We start from the raw sequence: 22,549 nt of genomic DNA, 5'->3' as shown, positions 1-22,549 counted from the left end.
GATTTGTGACAAACGGCATCAGCATGAGTGTAAGGGTCTATAGGACAGTAGTGAGACCAGCTATGTTATGTGGGTCGGAGATGGTGGCACTGAATAAAAAACAGGAGAAAGAGCTGGAGGTAGCAGAGTTAAAGAGGCTAAGATTTGCATTGGGTGTGACGAGGATGGACAGGATTAGAAATGAGGACATTAGAGAGTCAGCTCAGGTTGGACGGTTGGGAGACAAAGTCAGAGAGATGAGATTGCGTTGGTTTGGACATGTGCAGAGAAGAGATGCTGGGTATATTGGGAGAAGGATGTTAAAGATAGAGCTGCCAGGCAAAAGGAAAAGAGGGAGGCCTAAGAGAAGATTTATGTATGTAGTGAGAGAGGTGATGGTGAAACAGAGTAAGATGAAGAAGACAGGACGATATGAAAAAGGATGATCTGCTGTTGCAACCTGTAACGGGAGCAAGAGAAGAAGAAGAAGAAGGTATGGATGGTTGCAGAACATGTGGTCATCCAACAGGAGACAGACTGTACAGTAGAAGTGACCAGAGAGAAGAGTACATGAGAGGAAAGGATAGAAAAGAGCAACATGTTGTGAAATTGTATTCTCTTTTGAATTTGGGGGAAAATCTTACTTTATTACAATCTTAATTAGAAAAATGAAAAGCTACTGTGTTTGTCAAATATTCATGTAGCATGCAAGAACTGAACCTAGGCCCCTGGATTAACAACTGTGCTCCCCTTCCACTCCACACATGGAGTTGTGAAAGTAATTACTGAAGAAGTCAAAATTATGCAGAGGAGGATGGAAGAAGGTTATAAGAATGTTATTTCTTGATCAACTGCTGAAATATTGTCATCTAATATATGACAATTAAATAAAGCTGTAATGTTTACCAAGTTTTACTGTAATACATCATGGATTCCAGCAGCTTGACACTTAACGTCACAGGTGTTTAATCTGAACAGACTGCACTTTGCTGTGCTTTTTTGAACTATGAGAGATGTTGGTGATGATTTGTTCTTGTGGCTTCTCAATATGAATATCAGGAGTGTACACATAAATGTGGATTGGTGAAGCCTTTAATGAGGTAATGAAGAACATATTTTGTGTGTGGAACTGACTAAGCCTTGACTGGAAAACAAAGCAAAATCAAATGAGACACAGAAAACCTAAAAAGGAGTGTCATGGAGGAATGACAAATATGGATGAGGTATTTTTTAAATTTTGTTTAATTTAAAGAAAGAAAAAATTGTTGGTCATCTGTGGGAATTGAACTCATAGGTGTTGGTTCATAGACATGTATCCTATCCACTATGCTACCGTTAAAACTGGTGAGCACTACTTTCTCAGGTGATATGGTACATTATACTGTATAATTAGAACAAAGAACAATAGACCGAGATGGAAGGTAATAATGTAATGTTACCTTATATATTGTGAAGAGGCGGGCTGAACGCACCCCTTGAAGCCGCTTTCACCCCTCTGAACCCCCCTCTTAAATGGTGATACAATGGGACCAAATACAGTTTTTTACCTCCTCTATGCTCCATTTGCTGCTGGCTTGTTGCTGCTCCCGTGTTGCATGATCTGCGTCTCGCGCAGTGCTTCGAACATTTAAAAACCTGTACAGCAGCTGTCCTTTTGTCACATTGCCTTGTCTCTCTTCACCCCCAGACATCCTGTGCTTTATTCTTTATTATGCTGTTTACGAAAAAAGTTTATGTTTATTGATAACCCTGAGCCCTGAACTGTATGACTCAAGCATGACATTATATAATAAGTTGTAAAAGTCACTTTTCATTATTTTTTGAGAGGAGGTGGAGGGCACCGTGTGATTGTCAAGAAATAGTAAAGTTTTATCTGTGCCAAAAATTCACCACCAATTTGTGGTGTGATGGTTAGCATATCCACCCTTAAATGAAAATCTATGTAGTCAAATCCTGTCCATGAAGGATTTTTATTTCAAAATCTGTCATTGGTTGTTACCTAAAGTTACTTGGAAAGCAGGTACAAGGTGGCAATATGAAAAAATGTCTTTTTGCACTCATGAACTATGAGAGATGTAAGCTAACAAGCAGTGGCAAGCAATGATGACAGGTATATGGAAATAATTGTTGATCATTAAAGCAAAAAGGATTGGTGATAAATGGGAATTGAACTGTAACATATTGGTTGAGAGGCATGCATGCTAACTGCTACACTACCAGTAAGCCCGGTCTAAAGTTCTTTCTCAGTTGATACTGTATATCAGACTATATTATTTGAACAAAGAGCAAGAGATAGAGGTGAAACGAAATAATGGAACTGTGCCTCACATGTGGACTGTGTTCTAAAACTCACGTTTACTCTGTTTTGGAGGCAGGAAGAGGACATTGTTTGACTTAGAATAATTAGAAAGTTGTGTAATGTTTCCGATGAAACTGGGGTGTAGAGGTTAGCATAAGTGCCCTGAAAAGAACAGTTTTGGGTTCAAATCCTGGCCATGATGTATTCATTTTTATCATTATGAAATATTTCAATATGAATAATTATATTTTCTCAGGTATGTGCCCATTGTTATTTGGGGAGCAGCTACAAGGTGTCAGCATGAAAACATTTCAATGTCCTGGTGACAAGGTAAATATAGAGTAACTAGACATTAAGCCCATTATAATAACGGGTGCTAGAACAGTAGTGCATAAACATTAGTAGGAATAGTCTATATTAAATGGCAAGGGACCTTGACCACATTCTGTTTCTTGTTTTAATTTTTTTTTGTCAAAAATTTTTTTGCAAGAAGCCTAAAGTAAAATAATAATAAAAATAGAATAGAAACGTATATGACAATACAGTAAGTATAATTAATATTGCATTTATCCTCTCCTCTGTGGCTGTTGATTGATGTGTTGTGTCTGTTTGAAGATCTCTTATCCTGCCTCTCTTTATTTTAGCTTGTTGCTGACACAGTGATTTTCATTCATCCGCAGTAAGACTTGCTCTCTTAGCTCTGTGTGTTTTGGCATTTTTCTGACGCTCATTTTCCTCTTCTTCAATAGATCTATTTGCTTGTCTTTGTCTTTCTTTTTCAGAATTTTTTTTTACGCTCATTTTCCTGTTCTTCTATAGATCTATTTGCTGTTCTGAGTCTTTCTCTTTTTGCATTTTTCTGATGCTCATTTTCTTTTTCTTCAATGGCAGGGAGAAAATTCTTTGTTAGTTGTGGTAATTATAACTCAAAGACACATGATATTCTATATGGTGTTCCACAAGGCTCATCCTGGGTCCGCTGCTCTTCTCAATCTACATGCTTCCATTAGGTCAGATTATCTCAGGGCACAACGTGAGCTACCACAGCTATGCTGATGACACACAGCTGTATTTATCAATAGCACCTGATGACCCCCAAATCTCTTGATTCGCTAACACAATGTCTAACTTGTATCTCAGAATGGATGAATAGTAACTTTCTCAAATTAAATAAAGAAAAAACCGAAATCTTAGTGATTGGCAATAATGGATACAATGAGGCTATTAGAAATAAACTGGATGCATTAGGATTAAAAGTCAAATCGGAGGTAAAAAGCTTAGGGGTAACCGTTGATTGTAATCTGAATTTTAAATCGCATATTAATCAGATCACTAGGACAGCATTTTTTCACCTAAGAAACATAGCAAAAGTTAGACCTCTTATATCATCGAAAGATGCAGAGAAATTAGTTCATGCGTTTGTTTTCAGTCGGCTAGATTACTGTAACGCACTCCTCTCAGGTCTACCCAAAAAAGACATCAATCGTTTGCAACTAGTGCAGAATGCAGCTGCTAGAATCCTTACCAGGAAAAGAAAATCCGAACACATTTTTCCAGTTTTGATGTCACTACACTGGTTACCTGTGTCATTCAGAATTGACTTTAAAATTCTGCTTATGGTTTATAAAGCTTTAAATAATCTTGCCCCGGCTTATATATCGGAATGTCTGACATCTTATATTCCAAATCGTAACCTCAGATCCTCAACTGAGTGTCTCCTTAGAATTCCAAGAGCAAAACTTAAAAGAAGTGGTGAGGCGGCCTTCTGCTGTTATGCACCTAAAATCTGGAATAGCCTGCCAGTAGGAATTCGCCAGGCTAATACAGTGGAGCACTTTAAAAAACTACTGAAAACACATTATTTTAACATGGCCTTCTCATAACTTCACTGTAATTTATTCCTGATACTCTGTATATCCAATTCATTATAATAACTATTCATTCAAAATCTGTACTAACCCCTACTCTCTCTTCTGTTTCCTTTTCCGGTGTCCTGTTGGTGGTGGCGTGCGCCACCACCATCTACCCAAAGCACCATGATGTTCCAACAATGATGGATGGATTAAAAGCCAGAAGTCTGTATGACCATCGGCATCAAGTGACTCCATGAAAAACCCGAACTACAAAGAGGACTATTTCATTTATGTTAGGTAGAATGCCCAGAGGGGACTGGGCGGTCTCGTGGCCTGGAACCCCTACAGATTTTATTTTTTTCTCCAGCAATCTGGAGTTTTTTTTTGTTTTTTCTGTCCACCCTGGCCATCGGACCTTACTCCTTTCTATGTTAACTAATGTCTTATTTTAATTTCTTATTTTGTCTTTTATTTTTCTTCTCTTCATTATGTAAAGCACTTTGAGCTACTTTTTGTATGAAAATGTGCTATATAAATAAATGTTGTTGTTGTTGATGATCTATTTGCTAGTATTTTTCTTTATCTTTCAGCCTTTCTTTTGTTGATGTTTTCTTGCTGAGCTGATCGTTCTTCCAGGAGATGTTGCTTATATAGGATTTGATTGTCTGTGTCTTTTGTCCTACTTGACTTGTCCTTTTTTTTGGGTGGTATGTTGTTAGTAGATAGTCACAGTAATATAGGCTTGTATGTTCGTAATATTTTCTCTTACAGTAATACTGGCTTGTATGTGGCTGTAATATGCGTCAGTGTATTGTGTGCCTTTAATTTTCTCTCGCAGTAATACTGGTTTGTATTTCCGTAAAATGCATGTAATTTTCTCTGACAGTAGTACTGGCTTTGATGTCCGTAATACGCGTTTAATTTTCTGTCACAACAGTGGGCAATCAGCAGAGTCTCCCCAGCAAGTGATGTCATGTGTGGCGTGCAGCTGATAATTGTGCCTGTGCCGTCTCTCCAGCAAGTACTGTGCAGTTCCCCAGCAAGTATTTTAATCTGTGCTGGCGTGCAGCTGATTATTGTATGCGTGGCGTCTCCCCAGCAACGGATTTTATGTGCTCGGCCACGACTACCCAATCAGCACTCTCCCCAGCAATGGTGTCTTTTATTTGCTTATCACGCATGGCCGTGGCTAGGCCATTCACTGTGTGCCCAGCTTCCATTGAGTGTGTGTGTCCACAGTGCCGTGCGCATGTGCGGGGCACGGTGCGATGCATGGTGCGGCCCCACGCATGCGCACTTCACCAGAAGACACACCCACACACGGACACCCCGACCCCTGGATGCACACAGGGGTTTTATTAAAGAGGATGTGTTGAAATCTGGATTTTCAACAGATGTAGATAGATAGATAGATAGATAGATAGATAGATAGATAGATAGATAGATAGATAGATAGATAGATAGATAGATAGATAGATAGATAGATAGATAGATAGATAGATAGATAGATACTTGTAGTTGTGATTCTGGGCCTTAAAAATTGGACATTTTGAAATTAGTATGTGTCTATTGCTCTATGGTGTGCTTCTGTGAAAATAACAAGGAACTGTAGCTGTGGGAGAAATACGGAAAATTCAGTTGGGGTTGCAACACTCGGACAGAATGTATAGTGGTTAGTGGTAGTTGTGTGTTAAAAATTTCTGTGATCTCACCCTACGGGTTCCTGAGTCATGAAGGAGCAGTAAATTGAGGTAACCACACTTATCAAATGCTTCTTCGTGAGAGTCCAAAAAGGATCATTTTATGCATTCCTCCGACATCACTAGACCCAGGTATGCTATGCAATTAACTCAACAGCATGGAAAAAATAAAAATCTTTTTTTTCTGCATAGGTAAAATGTTATGAAACCTGCAATTTCTTGTGTTGTCTGTGTGGTAATAAATGGTCAGTGCAAGTGCTTGGGTGACTAGTGTTACTGTTTGTGATCACTGGTGTTCATCAGGCAAAATCGCCAAAGTGTTTCTCACAGCAAATATGCCATGTTCGCCGGTGACCTTGTTGGCAGAGTGATTTCTTGAAAATGAATTGTGCAGCCAGCTTAGACTCACTTTTATCTTCTTTTTTTATTTTATTTTATTTTTTTTATTTATTAATTTTATTGTAATCATTCCATACATATAGATTAATTCATAACAAGAAAGAATTAAAGACAAATCAAACCCCACCCTTGAGAAGGAGAGCTTAGCCAAAGGAGAATTACTTAGGGCTTTTAATAGGGCAAAAATAAACAAAAGAAAGGAAGAAATATACTGTATATAGGTAAATAAAAAAAATAAAAATAAAAAAAAATGGAGAAGGGAAATAAAACGGTAATAATTATTTCTCTTATTCTAAAATATTATTGATTAGATCCTGCCAGGTTTCGAAAAAATTCTGTACAGATCCTCTAACTGAGAATTTGATTTTTTCCAATTTCAAATAATATAAAACATCGGTTTCCCACTGACTTATCAGAGGAGAGTTAGGATTCTTCCAATTTAACAAAATAAGTCTGCGTGCCAAAAGTGTAGTGAACGCAATCACCGTTTGCTTGTCCTTCTCCACTTCAAGTCAATCTGGAAGAACCCCGAACAGAGCTGTTAATGGGTTAGGAGGGATTGTGACCCCAAGGCTGTCTGAAAGGCACTTAAAAATTTTGGTCCAAAATGATGTTAGTTTGGTACAGGCCCAGAACATGTGACCCAGTGAGGCAGGAGCTTGGCTGCAGCGTTCGCAAGTTGGATCTTGCCCTGGAAACATTTTGGACAGTTTTAAGTGAGACAGATGAGCTCGATATATAATTTTTAGTTGAATAATTCTATGCTTTGCACATATGGAGCTCGAGTGAATTCTCTGCATTGCTACCTTCCACTCCTTTTCTGATATATTGATTAAGAGATCTTTTTCCCAATGTCCTCTTGGGTCTTTGAAAGGTAGGGACTCTAATAAGATTTTATATAATGCGGAAATGGTGTTTAATTCCTCGAAATTAAGCAGTATTTTTTCCAGCATGGTGGAGGGTACGAGGTGAGGAAAATCGGGCAGTTTCTGTTTGACAAAGTTTCTAATTTGAAGATAGTGAAAGAAATGTGTAGCTGGGAGGTTGAATTTGGAACGTAATTGTTCAAAAGATGCAAATATGTTGTCTATATAAAGATCTCTGAGCATTTTAATCCCAAATCTTTTCCAGGTATTAAAAACTGGATATGTTTGCGAGGGTTGAAAGAGGTGGTTCTCTTGCAAAGGTGCCACGGATAAAAGATTTTCCATCTTAAAATGCTTTCTAAGTTGGTTCCATATTCTGAGTGAGTAAAGCACAATTGGGTTATTAGTATATTTGCAATAACTTGTATTTATTGGAGCACAGAGCAGGGAGTATAAAGAAGTACTACAGGATTTTACTTCTATTGCGGACCAAGCCTGTGTATGTTCATTTTTTTGTGTCCAGGGGCCTCATGTATAAACGGTGCGTACGCACAGAAATGTTGCGTATGAACATTTCCATGCTCAAATCGCGATGTATAAAACCTAAACTTGGCGTAAAGCCACACACATTTCCACGGTACCTCATACCCTGGTGTACGCAATTTCTCCGCTCGGTTTTGCAGACTGGCAGCACCCAGCGTCAAAGCAGTGCTACTGTTCCTGTGTTGTCACCCTTTCTTTCTTAGACCCACATTCCTGACGCGGCTTTATAAATACACTGAAAGTAACTGCATATTGTTTATTAGTGTAATGCATCTGATTGTAATTAACCTGTAGCAATATAATGGTCCAGGGAACAGCCATAGTATTCTAAATACCATAACTGCTTTAGCATTGTTACGCTCACTGCATCTTCTTCTTCTTTCACCTGCTCCCGTTAAGGGTTGCCACAGCGGATCATCTTTTTCCATATTACTCTCACTGCACCACTTGGAGTATTTATATCACTGTATCTGAGGGGGGAATCACAGCAGCAGCTGATTGGAAAGAGAATTATCGGTATACAGTTTCAAGCACACACTACCTCAGCCACAACACGTCAAAGCCTTTCCTGTACGGACCTCGTGTTTCAGAAACAGTTTCATCCCAAGAATCAGTCCATCAAGTGCTCCTTGTAGAACTGTTTGTACTTATAAGTACAATTACCCCACTGTAAACTTGCACCACAGTTATAATATTACACAACCTGCGCCACTTTATAAAGCGCGTATGATGACGATATCATTTTTAAGATGAATTGCAGCACAATATGTTGCTTATAGTATACATATAAAACTTTAACTTCATTTAAATAATCTGTATTGTTAATAATTAAACATGTGAGGACACGGTGCAGCAGCGCTAGCTAGTTCAGGGATAGCTCCTGCCTTGTGCTGTACTATTGCTGGTGCTGGCGCAACACTGGAAGGATAGACGGATAGAATAATTAAACATGTACTACGAAGATATTTCAATGTTCCTTAAAAGTTATGAAGATTCGGCATTCTAAGCTTACAGATGGCTTAACGTCTATTACAGAGCTGATTGTGTGGCGATTGGGTATTTGGAAAAAAGAAAAGTAAGGACAGGAATTGGAGGTTAGTACGTTTGAAAGAGACAGTACTTCTGTAATAAATTATTTCATCGAAGGTCGCACATGGCTCAGCAAGCCTCTTGCGTGAGATATGAACAAGCACTGCGCCACTGTGTTCCCATGTTTAATAACATGCTTTCATTCCTGTCATCATGAAAAAGATTTCACGTATACATCTCAGTATTTTAATTATTCAGAGAGCTGTAATATCACGAATGTAATGGATTCTGTGTCCTGTCGGAGAAAGAGAAAGAACGGAAGCACGTAGTGATTCACACACATAGAGCACATAGAACAGGGCTACTCAAATATAAATTTGAAAGGTCCACTTACTAAATTTCCATTCAGTCTGAGGTCCGGAAAAGTGACGGTCAAATTCCAAATAGAGAACTCCAAAAAAAGGCAATCCCCAAACTTTAGAACTATACACAAAAAAATGACATGGTAGGCCTTTTAGTGTGAAAGGTGACACCTTCTTTGTGCCACCAGTTGTTTGAACTTGGGCATAAAAGGTGTGAGGGCAAGGCGGAGGCACTGATGTAAATGTTCATTGGTGAGGGTGTTGCAGTATGTGTTTTTCACCATGTTCATAGTGGAAAAGGCAGATTCACAGCAGTACGTTGAGGGAAACATTGTAAGAATTTGAAGGGCCATCTTCTGCAGGAGAGGAACACCTGCCGCAGTAACCATCTTTGTCCAGAAGGTGACAAGGTCACAGTGAGATTCCTGCAGTGCTAGGTTTTCTTGTAGCTCAATTAACTCTGTTTGCAGAGAAGCAGCACTGGCCCATTGGAAGACTTTTGTGGCTTCATTTGAGAATTCTGCAATATTTTTGACAAGAAATGGATTTTCGATGCACAGCAAGACTTGTTTTCCCAAAGGGAAATCTTCAAAGCGAGTTTGGAAATTTTTAATCAGCTTGTCCAGGAATTCAGCATAATTGTGATGGTGATGTTTTCCTGCAGTCTGATCCAAAAGTCTTGGGAAGTGAAGCAGGTCCTGCTGTAAGTCACATTTGAACACCTCCAGCTTCCTCTGGAAAGCACGGACAGCTAACATGAGGTCACACACTGTGCTGTTTTTTGCCTTGGAGCTTCATATTAAGGTCATTAAGATGGGAAGTAATGTCCGTTAGAAAAGCAACAATTTCCATTTTCTCGTCATTCTTCATGAAATCCACAAACGGTTTGGCTTTTGCACTCTTCTGATCCAACAGAAATGTCTCCAGCTCTTTCCGCAGTCCCCAAAAACGCTCCAGTACCTTGCCTTTACTAAGCCACCGGACATTGTTGTGAAGGAGCAAATCATCAAATGTTGCATTCACCTCTATTAGAAATGAGCGCAATAAACGATGTTGCAAAGCAGAGGATGCTCTCAGATAATTGACTAGTTTCATGACTGTTGTCATGACTTCTGAGTACCTTTCTCCAAGGCTGGCACACAAAATCATCTGGTGAATTATGCAGTGGTATGCCATGAGGTCAGGGTGGTGAGTTCTCAAGCGTGACACTAATCCCCTCTCTTTCCCAATCATACATGGTGCGCCATCAGTAGCAATGGAAACAACATGCTTCAGGTCTATCGCTCTGTCTCTAAGCATCTGTGTCACTGCTTCATAGATATCAACCCCCCTTGTGTGTCCATGGAGGTTTGTGAGACCCAAAACATCTTCATGAAATTCTCCCTTTTCTTCATCAAAAAATCTGACAAAGACCATGAGTTGTGCATTGTCCGTGATATCTGTGGATTCATCCACAGCCAATGAAATGAATTTGGCTTTTTTTATAGCAGAACTAAGTTGTTCAAGCAAATCATCAGCGAGTATTTCAGCTCGTCTTGCAGCAGTGGAATCAGAACAGGGTATTTGGTTTATTTTCTGGATTATTTCATCCTTTTGAGTCCCTTCAAACAGAGCAGTCACCACTTCACTCATACACTCTTTGACTACTTCAGCATCAGAGAAGGGTTTCTTGTTTTTTCCCAGGACCCATGCTACTCTAAGTGAGGCTTCTGTTGCCCGCTCCTGTTGTGTGGCTGATCTAACTATTACACTGCTTGTAGCTTCATATGATGATTTCAGCTGGTTTATTTTTATGGTCCTTACCTCTGAGTTCTGAGGGTAATTTTGTTCGAAATGTGCATGCTTGGTTTCATAATGGCATTTCACATTACCACTTTTGATTATTGCTACCGTCTCGTTGCAGATTAAACACATTGGTTTTCTGCTTCCCACGGGGAGCACGAACGCATATTTTTCTGTCCACTCACTTTTAAATTTGCGGTTTTCAAAATCAACTTTTCTTTTCTTATCAATGTACTGTCTTGAGCCAGCCATCTTCACTTTCAGTCAGCAAAAAAAAATTCAGTTATCGAAATTTGCACTGCCTGCGAGTGATGAGACTGCCTGTTCACCGGCCTGACCCAGAGCACGTGACCGGTACATAAATCTGGCTGCCATGAATGAGCGAGCGAGCGAGCGAGTATTGGGGGGGAGGCTGGGAGTAGTGGGAACGACACTGTTACAACTGCTGTGATTGGACATAGATGAAGCAACCAAACCGAGTAGAAACCTCAAAGATATATCGCGCGGAATCACAATTGCGCACTTCATTGAGAACTCATTTGGATTATGATTAAATTTGCATGTTTGTTTTGGCATCGGTCCAAATTTAACCGTATTTGGGTCCGGATGCGGACTGGAGTCCGCCTATTGAGTACCCCGGACATAGAAGATCAAACACAGAACAAAGCATTTAACGTGCTACTTGAGAAACTAGTAAAATAAACGATTTTAAGATGAAGTTTATGATGTTCTACTTTAATGACAAAATAAACTACGTGATTAAAGTGGAAATTTCGAGATTAAAGTTGACATTTTGTGCTTTTTTCCCACTGTGTGCCTATTTTTTTGTCTCTACCCTAATGAGCTTTCATATGACACTCAGACGGTGGGCTACGACTCGCTTTTTCACGGCGACTTTGATATGTGACAACTTCTTTTTTATTTCGGGCACTGTGCAACTTTGTGAACTTGAGCTTTTGAGTTTCTCCGACACGCTATGTCACTCGATCAACTTTCTTTTGTTGATTATACCACTGTTTAAACCAACAAATATTATGTTTTTCCTTGCCTCCACTTGGTATTCGCTGAAATTCTTATATTTTCCCCTGTGCTTTTCCCATTGTCTTTTCACAGAAGGCTATTTATATCGATTTGCATATTCAAAGAGGCATAATTCTGGGAGGAGTTGGGGCAGGACAGAAGGCGCGTGCATGTGCGTTACTTTTCACACTGATTGGGATTTATGTAGTGGAAGAACGTGAAAGTTTGTGTACGCACAGATTCCTGCATCTGGATTTTTCTGTGCGTACACACATTCCCGCTTTTGTGCTTACGCCATGTTATAGTGTGAGTTCTACGCATGGCGTTATACATGAGGCCCCAGGTTTTTATGGCTTGTATGTTTGCTGCCCAGTAATAAAACTGAAAATTAGGTAAAGCCATGCCACCTTCTGCCTGAGGTCTTTGTAGGGTCGCTCTTCAGATACGTGGGTGTTTTGAGTTCCAAATGAATGAGGTTATTGTTGAATTTAATTGTTTAAAAAATGATTTATTGATATATATTGGAATGTTTTGAAATAAGAAAGGAAGTTTAGGAAGGATATTCATCTTAACAACGTTAATTCTTCCGGCTAGAGTGAGATGAAGTGTTGACCATCTATGCAAGTCTTGCTTAATTTTTTCCATACAGACTGCAAAATTTTGTTGATAAAGAGCTTTATGTTTACTTGTGATATTTACCCCTAAGTATTTAAACTGATCTGCTATGGTAAAAGGTAGGGTGTCCAATCTAATATTATATGCTTGTGAATTCACTGGAAAGAGTATACTTTTATTCAGATTAATTCTGAGACCAGATATCTTTTGAAATTCTGTGAGTGCTGTTAAAACTGAAGGCACAGTGTTTTCTGGGTCTGATATATATAAAACCATATCATCTGCATATAGAGAGATTTTCTGTTCCAGTCCTTCTCTGATAATCCCCTTTATCTAATATGAATTTCGACAGTGAACCGCCAGTGGTTCAATGGCGATTGCAAACAGCAGTGGTGACAAGGGACATTCTTGTCTGGTGCCACGTTCTAGCTTAAAGTAGTCTGAACAAATGTTGTTAATACAAACTGAAGCTTCTGGATTGGTATACAGTAGTTTGATCCATGCACAAATATTCAGGCCAAACCCAAATTTCTCCAATGCAGTGAAAAGGTAGTTCCATTCAATCATATCAAATGCTTTTTCTGCATCTAATGATAGTAATATCTCTGGGGTGTTTGATTTTGCTGGTGAACATATTACATTAATCAGGCGTCGGAGATTGGAAGATAGGTGTCGGCCTTTAATAAATCCAGTTTGATCCTGTGATATTACAGAGGGCAGCACTTTCTCCATCCTTCTAGCTAGAATTTTTGAGAGTATCTTAACATCATTATTCAGGAGTGAAATTGGTCTATATGATGCACATTGTAACAAGTCCTTATTTTGTTTAGGAAAGACGGTGATTAATGCTTGACAAAATGTTTGAGGTAGTATTTGGTTGTCTCTAGCTTCTGTAAATGTTGCCAATAAGAGGGGAGCTAGCTGAGTGGAGAATTTCTTATAAAATTCTACAGGGTAACCATCAGGGCCTGCTGATTTCGCGCTTTGAAGTGATTTTATAGCATCTGGTAATTCTGTTAGTGTCAGAGGTTTATCCAGTTCCTCAGCACTTAAAGCATCTATTTGTGGTGTCTGTAATGTATCCAGAAATGCATTAGATTGTGTGTTGTCTTCTTTGAACTCAGTAGAATATAAGGATTTACAATAATCTCTAAATGTGTGCATTATATTTTTATGGCCAATGATTTCTTCTCCATTCATGTTGGTGATTACTGGTATTGCATTGCGAACTTCTTGTTTGTGAATTTGTTGAACTAAAAGCTTATTAGCTTTTTCTCTCTGTTCATAGTAATGATGTCTTGACTTATAAATAAGTTGTTCAGTTTCTTTAGTATGCAGGGTCTGCCTTTTCCTGTGAAGAGCTTCACTGGGACGCCTGGCTTGTTCTTCATCTATTCTAGTAATTTCGCTTCTTAGCTTTGATACGTTCTTGTTTTCTAATTTATTTCTGTGGGAGAGATATCAAATAATCTGTCCTCTTAAGAAGGCCTTTAGAGTTTCCCAGAGTGTTCCTGCAGAAACTTCTGTGGGCGTGTTTGTCTCTAGGAAGAAGCTGATTTGTTTGGATATAAATTTCGTGCAGTTCTCGTCTGCTAATAGAAGAGGGTTAAGACGCCATCTACGAGGTGAGTGTGAGGGGCTTAATGATTTTAGCTCCAAGACTAGAGGGGCATGGTCGGAGATAACAATTGTGTCATATTTGCACAATTTAATCGTAGGCAGGAAATTATTATCTATAAAAAAAAATAATCAATTCTTGAGTAGCTATGATGCACTAGTGAGTAGAATGAATATGTTCTTGAGTTTGGGTTAAGAAACCTCCAGTGGTCTGATAAGTTGTGGTCAGTTAAAAACTGTGTAATTGTCTTTGCAGTGTTAGATGTCATCCCCCCTGTCATAGGAGTCCTATCTAAGAGTGGATTTAAAACACAATTAAAGTCCCCAGCCATTATAACTTTGTGAGTGTTCACATTGGGAATGGATGCAAATAGATTTTGCATGAATTCCTTATCATAGACATTGGGTGCATAAACATTTATCAAAATCATTTTACTGTTAAATAAGTTGCCCATGTCCATCACATATCTCCCTTCGGGGTCTGATACTACATCTGATGCTACAAATGGAACTGTTCTGTGTATGAGAATTCCCACCCCTCTAGTTTTCTTTATAAAGCTAGAATGGAACATTTGGCCAGTCCAGTCTTTTTGCAGTCTGAACTAATCCTTGCTTAGTAAGTGTGTCTCCTGTAAAAATACTATTTAGTGTTTAAGCCTGTTAGGTGAGAGCATACTTTCTTTCTCTTTAATTCGTGATTAGGCCTTTAACATTCCAGCTCACAAAAGTTAACTGTCCCATCATGGAGACATTGATTCTGAGTTTTTAATGTCATTTTATATTCTTAACTGGTAGTGAGGCAGTTTTTAATCTTAATTTCAAAATTCTCCATGAGTTATTGCCATGTAGCCCATTGTTGCGTTGATATTTATAGTTATAAGGATTAGAAGAATAGGTTAGATATAGCCTGCTCTCCTTCTCTCCCCCCTTTCTCCCCCCACCCCCCCATTTTGCCTCCCATCATGAGGCTTGATTCCACTTATCTATGTCCCAGTCCTCTGACATACAACGAGACAGAGCACGTCCAAAACAAAGCAACTCCACCCCGCAGCGGCGTTTGAGAGTTAAAACAAATTAGAGATATCTATTGCAGCTGAAGTCTAAATACTATCTGTCAAAAATATAATCATTAACAGTCTTTTAGCTTAAAATAATCTTCAGCAATTTTAAGATACAGTCGACCCTTGATATACGACCGGCCTGACATGCGAACAACTTGATTTAGGACCAAAATTTTTGTTTTGATTTACGACCAACATCTTGCGTTACGACCTGAATGCGGTCACGTGTATCCGCTTGCGCGATTGTAAACAAACAACCGAGAGTGTTAGTAAGTGTCAGTCGGAGCCCAGATACATGTGTTTGTGAACGTAATTTCGGTCATTGCAGTGATTTACCTATATATATAATTCAATAAGACCATGCAAGCAAGACACATAATTGCTAAGGAAGGAAGGAAGAGAACGTAACAAAGGTAAAGAAAGCTATCACAATCAAAACGAAGAAAGAAATTGTGTGGAAATATGAGAGTGCTGTTCGTGTGACCGATCTCGCTAATATGTACAGCATGTCGAAATCCACCATCTCGACAATTTTACAAAGAAAAGATTTGCATAAGGAGGCTCCTTCTAAACAACTACCTTCTGTTTCATTCTCCTCCTCCTCCTTTCCTTCAGCCCAAATATGTCAAATTAAATGGTGAGTACAGTATGAAATTGGTGTTTCTAGAATAGAATAGAATGCCTTTTATTGTCACTACAGTATACACATGTACAATGAGATTAAAAGCAGCTCCTTCAGTGCAGACATATGTGTAGAACACAACAAGTAAATAAACAAATAAACAAATGGTGCGAAAAGATGCAAAGAAGTTGCAAAAAAAAAGTTCTGCATAGGGCTTGTATGGTTGTTTCTTTAGCCTTAGCATAACGCCGGATCTGCGGCCCCGCTTCTGCTTCCTTTCCCTCCTCCGTCTGCGTCGTCTCCTAGACCCGACAACAATCCACGGAGAGCCCACTGGTCTCGCTATGTTGTCTGGGATGTTGTGCGTGTGATGAAAAACACTCGAAACAGATGTCTGGCTCTGGACACCGATGTTTATAAGGTTCTGATGGGTGTAGCGGATGTTCGCCGAACCGATCGTGCACAAACAAGCAAGAAAAAAAAGTACAAAAACAACAAAAAAGTGCACTGAAAAGGAGAGCCCTGAGCCACTGCGACCATGTGCACTGCCACCTAGCTTAATCTAGCCTACTTTTGGTAGGCTAGGCACTTTTTATAACTTTTTGGTTAGTACATTAGAAAAATGATTGGTGTTTTGGTAAATTATGCACATTATATAACCCTTTTTTATTATGAAAAGGTTAAGTAAGTGTTGCAGTGGGAGGTTCAGAATGCTTTATGGGTATTTCCATTATTTCTTATGGGAAAAATAGTCTTGACTTACAATCAACTTGAGTTACAACCAGCCCTCGCAAACGAATTAAGTTCGTAAGTCAAGGGTCCACTGTATTAAGATAATAAAATAATGAACCCTGGGAATGATTTTAAAAAGTGTTCTAGGATAAACATAGTAAATCCTAATGTAATCGTAGAGTTAGCAATAAACCAAGGGTATGATATTAAAGTCTACTTTAAGGTAGAAAAAAAAAAAAAGAAAAATCAAACCCTACTTTAATTACTTCCACACTTCCACACACTCACGTCAATAACTGTAATTAAAACATAAACATATAGTGTCCAAGTAAAGAAAAGGATGTATAATTATAATACCAGTCTCTTTAAAAGTGGATCCGACAGCAGATGATAGGTCCTTCCCATGTCATGACAGAATACAGCTCCTTATTAACTGTCAAAAGAGAGTCAGAAACAGCTTCTTTAGTTCCTTTTCAGCTTCCTCCTTGCTTGAAAATACAAAATATTGGTCTTGAACTTCCACTTTCAGTTTGGCGGGATACAAGAGGCTGTATTTGATATCGGCTTTCTGTAGCAGCTTTTTAATGTTAAAGTAGGCTGCGCGTTTTGCACCTGTTAATGGTGAGAAGTCAGGGAAAATACGAATAAGATTATTTTCAAATATAATCTCTTGCTTGTGTCTGAGAAGTGCCATCACATCAAGCTTACATCGTAATCGCTCGAAGCGGACAATAAAAGACCTAGGTTTAAAGGTGCTTGATCTGTATATGCGATAAGCTGCTGCTATCTCAGTGTCGAGTTTAAAATCATCTCCAATTATTTTAGAGAGTAATTCTACTGCAAATTTCACTGGGTTTGAGCTTTCTCGTTTCTCAGTTATACCCTCAATTCTTATATTATTTCTTCTGCACCCATCTTCCATGGTTGCCAGTCTGTCTCTGAGTTTTTTGCATTCAGAATTCGCAGCTGTCGCTTTTTCATCGGCGTTAGACGCCATTTGTTCCGCTGTTTCAACTCGAGCTGTGAATGCCTGCTTAACGTCTTCCAGCTGATCTGTAACTTCATTCATCTGATCAGCAAGTTTTTTCAGTTATGGATCTGTTTTCTTCGATGTGTTCCTCTAATTTTTCCAACTTACTTTTAAAGGTCACGTCAAAACGTTTAAATAGACGCGTTTCCCGGTCTTTGTTATTCTTCTTAAGCTCAATGTTATCCTTCTTAAGCTCGTTCTTAAGCTCAATGTTAGCCTTCTTAAGCTCAATCTTGTTATCCTTCTTAAGCTCATTTATGGCCGTAGCCATGGCAGTGGCCAGTGTAGCAATCATCTCTTTCAGTTCGGACAGTTCGCTTTGGATTTCGAGTGGAAATGCAGCTCCTGTTATAGCAGGTGCTGCGGGCTCACGATGAGTGGATGAGAGCACATCCTGCAGGGCCTTTTCTAGTCTCGAATGATCCTCAGAAATCAGCAATCCATCGTGACCTGTATCATTAGCACCTTCGCTCCCATTTTCACTCTCGGCTGGAGACGATACAAAGGAGTTCCTAGGAGGTCTGCGTATTCGTCTGCCTGTTCCAGGTCAGTCTCCGAGAGGCCATACCTGCACTCGGGCTGGATGTCTGTTCAGACTTTGACGCAGCTTTAAGTTTCTTTTCCAGTTCTTTCTGATTTTTCTTCTTGTTACTCATGCTTGTATATTGTAGTGGAAGTTCCTTGGTCGGGTTAAATACAGGATACCTCTAAATAATATGAAATACGTGGGAAAATTAAGCCGCTGCTAGCGGAGCTCTGCTTCAGACGTCCATCTCCTATAACGGACGAGACCACTTTTATCTTCTAATGCGCCAGTGTGATATAACAGAGCTTTAGCAGCCAGTATTGCTGTGTTGGATGGCACAGCCCCTCAAGTATCCTAATAGTTGACTAAATATATTGTAAATATAGTGTAAAAATTGTACACTAAATCGAGTATCCTAATAGTACACTAAAAATGATTACAAAAATTGCAATAATTTGTAAACACTAAACATGCAATCGAAGGAAAATGGAAATGGGTTGGTGTATTTGTGATTGAAAGGTTTTGTGTTTTGTATAGACATAAATGTGAGCTGTGTTGAATATGTATGCCTAGCCGTTTAATAGTATTACCCAGGGTGCTGTTCAGTTGATCAACCAGGAAGGAGTGAAGAGTCCACATGCTTTATTGTTGTGCCTGTTTGGTAGCAGCAGCAGTGAACGAGCAAATCTATAAGGGAAAACCAAACAAACTGATTGAATTTGAGAGAGGTGAGTACCTGCTAACAAATCTGTCGAGGGTATAACTTAATGAATTCATTCTTCCTGTCCTCGTGAACTTTCCCTCTTCTGAAATTAAATTCTATCAATTTTATCTCTAGTGGTGCCTGGTGGCACAGTAGTTGGCACTGCAGCCTCACAACTCAGGTCACATTTTTGGACACAATTTTTGGTCCTGAAAAATTTGCAATCACATCTGTAGACTTCAGAAACTCATAAAAGACTGTTGCACCTTCATAATCCACTCAAGTTCAATTTCTTCTTGCCCACTGACTTCAATGCATTTGACTGAATTCTGCAAATTTCCCAAACATTTCCCCAATTTCACCGAACTTAAGAAAAAAACAATTCAGCCAGGTTCTCTCATCACTAGTGAGCACAAACAACACATTGCTGATGCCAAACAAACAGAATAACTACAAACATATTGTACTAAAAATGCAATATGACATGTATATAAGAAGGATTTAGTTCCAAAAACAGCTTAGTAAAGAAACGTTAGTCTGAATGAATCTGCCATTCTGAGGAGATTTTCATTTCTTGAGACTCCTTTTGAGGAACAGTGGGCACAATGATATCACACTTTTCATACCCATTCTATCTGGATGGCATGTCCGGTCATGGTCATTGGAGTCTAAAAGATAAGACAGACAGAAAAATGTGGAAAACAATGGTAATAAATGATAAACTTTTGTAAAAAATTGATCTCAGTTGTATTAATGTCTTGGGAACTTTGCATTAGGATTGGATGCAACATTAGGACACACATTTTATGATATTGGGTTTTAAGGTTTAACTGTGAAATTAGATGCTGGGTACAGTACAAACCTTTAAAGTTTGTAGAACATGGTATAAGGGAAAAGAAGTTTGTGGGATAGTGCTAAGTGTTTTTATGAACTGGGGTAATTAGGGCTACATAGACAGAAATATTTGGTGGTAATACAGGACAAATAATTATTATGGCTTTGTGGGCCTAAGTAATATAGAAGTTAGCAAAACAAAGTAATTCAGCACAACAGAGATGGAGTGTCTTATGCATGGAGTGGTGTGTGGGCAGGTTGTGTAATTGGAAAGCCCGGATACAAACCAAGGATTCCAGCTGGTGGCAGAAGACTTTAACATCAATAAGAAGCTTGAATACAACCCTTGCAATTTTATTCATGACCTTGACATGAACCAATGGCTTGCATTAATGAGAGTAGTGCTGACATCTTCTGAAGGGAGGATTGACACCTACTTTTAACAAGATAGCTGTTTTATGCAGCAAAGGTGATCATCTAATTTAGGCCACAGCAGGATGTAAATTGGGGCAACTTTGTTAATGAGAACTCGAGGATGTCAGCAAGGTTGTTTGTATAAGGATTCTATCTCTGGTTATTGTTGTACACATCATTGGCACCATCAACTAGGGACTTTGGTAAAGTAAATACTTGGGTTGTCTGTATCACCACCAACAACATTGATAAAAAATGTAGGACTTCGTACACTTCTGGGAACTAAGATAGCTAATGTTTGTTGGATAATTAGGAAATCGGTGATGTTTTTATCATTCTACATGGAAGTTATGAGGTTATGGGACACAAATCTTGAGATTTATAGGGGAAAACATGTAATGCCAGGTCCTGCGGTGGGTTGGCACCCTGCCCGGGATTGGTTCCTGCCTTGTGCCCTGTGTTGGCTGGGATTGGCTCCAGCAGACCCCCGTGACCCTGTGTTCGGATTCAGCGGGTTGGATAATGGATGGATGGATGTATTTAGAACCAGATTATTTTCAACGCAGAGAAAACTAGGACTGAACCCATGACCTCCAAGCTTACAATGTACATATCCAAATATTGACAGTGATGTGACTGCTAAGCTACCACTAGCGCACTTCACTCTATAGAGTGTACCGTCAGAGTATGCATGCATATATATGGGGGATGAATGAATTAGACACGCTTGTCTAACTTTTCACGGGGCGGCAGACGTTGAGGTTTGCTTCCTGGAACACCCAACCTTCTCTGTTGTAGACAGGACTACCCAAAAAAGACATAAATCGTTTGCAACTAGTGTAGAATGCAGCTGCTAGAATCCTAACCAGGAAAAGAAAATTCGAGCACATCTCTCCAGTTTTGATGTCACTACACTGGTTACCTGTGTCATTCAGGATTGACTTTAAAATTCTGCTCATGGTTTATAAAGCCTTAAATAATCTCGCCCCATCTTATATATCGGAATGTCTGACGTCTTATTTTCCAAATCGTAACCTCAGATCCTCAACTGAGTGTCTCCTTTGAATTCCAAGAGCAAAACTTAAAAGAAGTGGTGAGGCGGCCTTCTGCTGTTATGCACCTAAAATCTGGAATAGCCTTCCAGTAGGAATTCGCCAGGCTAATACAGCGGAGCACTTTAAAAAACTGCTGAAAACACATTATTTTAACATGGCCTTCTCATAACTTCACTGTAATTTAAATCCTGATACTCTGTATATCCAATTCATTATAATAACTATTCATGGTGGCTCTAAAATCTGTACTAACCCCTACTCTCTCTTCTGTTTCCTTTTCCGGCAAGCCACCACCATCTACTCAAAGCACCATGATGTTCCAACAATGATGGATGGATTAAAAGCCAGAAGTCTGTATGACCATCAGCATCAAGTGACTCTGTGAGAACCCTAACTACAAAGAGGACTATTTCATTTATGTCAGGTAGAATGCCCAGAGGGGACTGGGTGGTCTCATGGCCTGGAACCCCTACAGATTTTATTTTTTTCTCTAGCTTTCTGGAGTTTTTTTTTTTTTTTTTCTGTCCACCCTGGCCATCGGACCTTAACTCCTTTTCTATGTTAACTAATGTTGTCTTATTTTAATTTCTTATTTTGTCTTTTTTTTTTTTCTTCATTATGTAAAGCACTTTAAGCTAATTTTTGTATGAAAATGTGCTATATAAATAAATGTTGTTGTTGTTGTTGTTGTAGATGTTCCACCATATTCTCCCTTTCTGAACTTCATTGAGGAGTTCTTTTCCTGATATCAATCAAATACAGTAAGAGGCATTAGACTGAAATAAAAAAAGAATTGACCATAAAGTATCAGAAGATGGGATTGAACCAATGAATTCCAGGGTCACAATGTACATGGCCAACCATTTTTACAGTATTTTGACCACTAGGCTACAGGAACTGCTGCTACAACCTCACTATCAAAACAGAGTATCTTTGGAGTGTACATTTACAGTATAAGGGGTGTCACGCACGAGCACATGGGGAGCAGTTTAAAGACTCTGAATTCATCGCGACAAATCATGCCGAAAGACAGCAGCGGCGCACTAACCTTTCTCTTTTTATGTCATCAGCAAGAACGAAGACTCATCACCGTAATAAAGCACGATGTAAATAAAAGACGCCATACTTCCGGGGTCCCGTCTACATCCCAGTTACAAGATGATGACGTCTATCTCCCATCATCCATCTCAACATTTCTTTTCAATTTCCTGTCCCCCTGTATAAATGTTCCCCCATTTGATTGTTACTTTGTCTGTTGTGACCATTTGATGTACTGTGGAGATATTATTGATATTGTTGCAGTAAACCGGGGCGGAAACCCCAAAAGCTTATTCTGTTTCAATTGCTTTCTTCACAGGGGAAAAGGCATACAATGGATGAATTAGACACGCTTGTCAGATAGGGTTCAACCAATAAGTTTCCACATTGTTACTCCACTTGAGCAGTCAACTGAATATAAAGGAAACTGAAGAGGTTTCTTTATATTTAGTTGACTGCTACACAATGGA

The sequence above is a fragment of the Erpetoichthys calabaricus genome, chromosome 13, assembly GCF_900747795.2.
Source record: "Erpetoichthys calabaricus chromosome 13, fErpCal1.3, whole genome shotgun sequence".
NCBI classification, from domain to species: domain Eukaryota; kingdom Metazoa; phylum Chordata; class Cladistia; order Polypteriformes; family Polypteridae; genus Erpetoichthys; species Erpetoichthys calabaricus.
The sequence above is the reverse complement of the archived record's forward strand: the minus strand, read 5'-3'. Positions refer to the sequence as shown.